The sequence below is a fragment of the Frankliniella occidentalis genome, unplaced genomic scaffold (assembly GCF_000697945.3).
Source record: "Frankliniella occidentalis isolate FOCC.00 unplaced genomic scaffold, Focc_3.1 Scaffold91, whole genome shotgun sequence".
Classification (NCBI taxonomy): Eukaryota; Metazoa; Arthropoda; class Insecta; order Thysanoptera; family Thripidae; genus Frankliniella; species Frankliniella occidentalis.
The window spans coordinates 448,995-453,459 of NW_026267220.1; the positions used below are offsets into that span (position 1 = coordinate 448,995).

At 52.9% G+C, this 4,465-nt stretch overlaps 1 protein-coding gene across 7 annotated transcripts in view; it reads left to right on the top strand.

The window, feature by feature from the left end:
* Positions 1 to 4,465, top strand: part of LOC113211090 (zinc metalloproteinase-disintegrin-like NaMP) — a 242,718-nt gene that overhangs the window by 42,866 nt on the left and 195,387 nt on the right. For all 7 annotated transcript variants that reach the window (XM_052269400.1, XM_052269399.1, XM_052269398.1 and 4 more), the window contains one exon: positions 381 to 472. The gene's annotated coding sequence lies outside the window, so the exon portion shown is untranslated. The remainder of the gene's footprint in view (positions 1 to 380; positions 473 to 4,465) is intronic.

Sequence of the window (4,465 nt, forward strand, 5' to 3'; positions counted from 1 at the left end):
TAGCGGGCAGGCACACCTTTATGTGCCGCATGGATTTGCGTCCCGCGGCTGAGCCCCGGCGCTGCTCTGGGCGCGTTGCGGCCCCATACACGTGTCAGACAACTTGGAGACCCCCCCTACTCTACCTACAGCCCTGCTCTCTGTGGGAACTCGCTCTACACCGCGGCCGCCAGTTTATACGCTCGACGTGCTCTACTTTGGCGCCTTTTGCCACGAACTCGGGGACGTAGCACGCGCAACCCGAAAAAAATAAAAATAAAGTAGAAGTTGCGCGAGCAGCGGGCCCGTGGGATGGTGATGTGAATGTTGCCGTGGTGTATGGCACCGCTGCAAAAGTGTTTTATTTTGTTTGTAACCGTGTATATTTTCTTGCCCGGCAGGTGGGGACGAGCGGGTTTCCAGACGGCGTTTCTGATCGCTAGGATGGGCGGAGCGCCGCGAACCGCTATAGCTGACTACCTGCGGGCCACAGGTGAGTCGATATGCGCCCTCCTGCTTCCCTCCTCCCTCCCCTCTCGTCCGGTATTGGGGAGCAGGCGGGTGAAGACGAAGAGACAGGCGGACGAGGCGGGCCGCGCCCCGTCCCACTCAGTATGAGCTCGTCCCATCATCCCTATTTCCCCCTATTTCCCCAATCCTGTGCCGCTCATGCATCGTCTATGCGCACCTCATGCGGGCACCCTAGTCGTCAAAAAAGGAACATTTATTTGTTCATCAAGAAAAAAAATGCTTTTTCGTAAGCGGTCATAGACATTGTCTTTTCTAAGATGCGGATTTTAAGACAGTCTCCAAGCCTATCACTGCCGGAGGGCAACACAGGGCGCTCGCTTACACCAACGTCCTCTCTAGTTCACTCGATATAAACCTCCCACCTTTCAGCCTCATTTCTCCTCCCCTGTCCTATTTTAAGCGCATGGTCAATGTCGCTAGTCACTGGCCGTTCTCTGTCCTAGGATGTGGCTTGCCCCGCCCCCCTCCCCCCTCCCTCCGTTCCAGATCCACGGCGGGCGTTGACTCTCCCCGCTCTCCTTCCGCTCTCCTTCAGCCCTCTTTGCCTTCCTCTCTTTGTACTCGAATCGAATCTTGTCTGACCCCCCCCCCTCTCCTCGGCCTGCAGCTCGTTCTCGGATGTAGCACAGCCAGGAGTATGCAAATTGAACCAGTAGCAGTCGTTGAGCATTGCAGTCAATGAGCAAAATAATAAAAACAAAACCCGATCGTTCCCTGCTGCAATGCGTGCTTTTGATGCCGTCTTTGTCTGTTGCTCTGTGGCTTCCACTGTTATACAAACTTTTTATCGTGGCTGTTTAGTAAGTTTCACGTTCAAAGGAACTCTCACTATAATACCTTGTTTGAATAACTCGACTGCATTGGCTTTTGGCTCTTTCGACACCTAACTCCCCACCCCCACGTTTTTCCCTGTCCCAAAAAGCCAACACGTATACAACACTTACACAAGTGCACACTTCTTGTCCCACTTGCCGATTTACTTCTTTTTCTCCTGTGAAAGTCGAATGTTGCGTGACGAGGCGTCCACATCCTTTCGCTAGGACTTTTGGGCGGAAAAGGAAAAAGAGGGAAGCGGTGGGCTAGCTGCGCTCTCTTTTCTCCCTCGCCCCCCCCCCCCGTCTTTCTCTCTCCCTCTCGCACCACCATACTCAGATGCTCACACAGGACCTTAGCTACGCCATTGACGCAGGAAAGGAGGTGAAAAAAGGACCCTTTCGGTGGCGGTGTGGGCGGATCGGTTGAGGAAAAGTTGGTGAAGAGAAGTTTAGTCAATTCATCACTGGTTTAGGACGAAGGCCTCTTCGACCACGGGCGCGCGTGGCGCCGCACTCAGCCGTATTGAACCCGGAGCCGGTAAATAACTAGCTAACTTTGAAGGTTTTTTTTTTTCATTGCCGCTTGCCGTGTGCAAACAACCCGTTAGTTTCTCTCCCTCTCTTTCTCTCACTCTCTCCCACTCTCTCTTACTCTCTTTTTTCTCTTTCTCACACCACCTCACACACATCTCATCTCGCTCGTTCCTTGAGCTTCATTCAATAGTCTGCTAGTGGACGGGACGGCAGCCCGGCGTTGTTTCTGAGTGGCCGGATGATTCATCTCGTCTCTCGTCCCGCTCTTCGCAAAACTTTCCGTGTAAGGCCGCCGCCATTATCTCTAGAGTGAGTTTGTGGTTTGCTTTTATGCAGACCCTCCCGCCCCTTCCTCATCTCCCCCTGCCACCGCCGTCCTGTGCAGGATGCCCGCACGCCGCGGTCTGTCGCCATCACTTGCTACCCCCTCCCCCCTGTTGCAACGCACATGTCCTTGCCACGTCATGCTTTATGCCTCTATATTGAAATCTCATTCCGATTTTATTTTACTTTCAGACAACCCTCTGTCTCTTTGGGGGTTTTGATTATTGTGTTGACTTATCGATCGAAGTCATAACAATTATTGAGCAGCTGCTCGATAAATCAGGAATGTTGTTCAATTAACCAAATATGCCGAAAGATACCCAGAAACTCTAAACCGCGCCGGGTAAAGATGGAAATACTGATGTCTATTTTATTCGGTATAATTTTGATCTCTCTAGTAGTTACCCCGAATAGATTGTTGTAAGTGGTACGGCAGCTGATAAGCGCTGGGCGCCGCTTTTCCATCTCCGCAGCTACCGCAGCTATAGCTATATGGCGACCAAAAATAAGCCACAACATTCATCTGGTGCGTTGAGGGCTCATGTGATAACGCACGCGTTATTGCTAAACGCTACAGCAGACTTAATAAACGTGAACGGCACGGCTCCCGCTACGGCGGTAGGGGATGTGTTATCTATATGTGTCACGACGGTAGCCAATTGAATTTTCAGGGAAAAAAAAAGAAGAAAATATGTGTAAAAAAAATGGCGGCACACGCACGCACGTCGAACGTCGTAACTCAAGCCATGAATGGAATATAAAAAGGACGGCGTGTATTTTATGAGACACGATGGATTGTGTTCTCGAGCAGGCGCGCAAGGGGGGCTGGGCCGAGCCGCCCGGGTGCAAGGATCTATAGCTACACTGCAGTCCAAACTACAGTTTCTGGAAGTGTAGAGTCAAGCTAAAGTTAAACTGCAGTTAAACCACAGTTTTTCACCAGTTCGCATGCCCGATCCGAAATCCGTGTAGTTTTTTTATAGTTAGACTACAGTTATTTTAGGAAAAGTCGAGTTAAACTGTACTTAAACTACAGTTTACGACTGTAGTACCAAGTAGTACCAACTGCAGATCCTTCGATCCGGGCGGCCTGCGGACAGGCCATCATCATGGGCAGGAGGAGGAGGGGGGGGGGGCAAAGGGCCGGAGTGGGGCCGCGAACAGCCGATGAATTTGTGTCGTGAGAAGAAGCCATCTTATATCAATATTTCGGCGAAGGCGGCAGTGCCTCGTCCACGCCCTCACGGCACCTCTGCCCCCCCCCCTCTCCCCTTTCCCTCTGCCTTAGCCTCTCCTTTTATGAGGGCTTATTTCCGCCATTTTCTCGAGTGCGCGCCTGACAAATCTTTTTCCTACGGCGGCCCCGCCCAAGTCCCAAGCCGTGTCGCTCCTATGGGCTCTCCGCCCGCTCGCACCGCCCTACATCCATCCTTTCAGACTGTTGCTTATTTCCATTTTTTGAAACGTCTGAAGGCTTGAGTGCTGTATTCTATACACACACGAATCTTTAGTTTTAAGCCCGTGATCCTTGCTCGACGCGATTGCGTCTCCTCCAAATTTCGCCGGCACAAGCTCGCATAGCGCCTGATAGGCAGGCAATACCTTGCCTGTAGTGCATGCGTGTCTTGCGGGTCGGCCTACGCTGAGTCTCGCAGGCGCCAAGCACCGATCTCACGCCATTTTCCGAATGGATCGGAGAAAATCAGACGTTATCTTCTAGCTCGTTAGGAAACGGGCGAAACTTGCGGCACGTACATGAAGAAAACTCTAATCCTTTTGAAATAAGTGATTCTTATCTTGCACGCTATTCTGTGTGCTGAAATGTTTTGTAACTGATTGGCGGGGGGGCGCTCTCTCGTGCCCCTCAGGGATGAGGGTCGGGGGGCCCACCGAGTATTACCAGGGCTGGCACTGGGCACGTCCCCGCCGCCGCGGCGCTGGCTGTGCCGGAGGAGGGGGTCCTTCGGGGGCCCCGGGACCTAAACGGATTTTCATAAAACTCTACTTTTGCCATTCCAAAGCATGCCCCCGCGTGCCCAGCGCCATTCAGGAAGCTGCCTCCGCCGCCCCGCTGCTTATCCTGCCGCTTTTTTTCTACCCCCCTCCCCTCCCCCTCCTCCGCCTACACTTCTCTCTCGCCTGCTCCCTTCCGTTTTCCCCCCTTTCTCATGCACGGCAGTCTGGACGCCTCGCGAGTTTTATGCCGCGATCTGTCTTGGCGGCGCTGTACCGCTGCATGTTGAAACTCATCGTGCGTGCTCCCCCCCCCCTCTCTGTGTCTG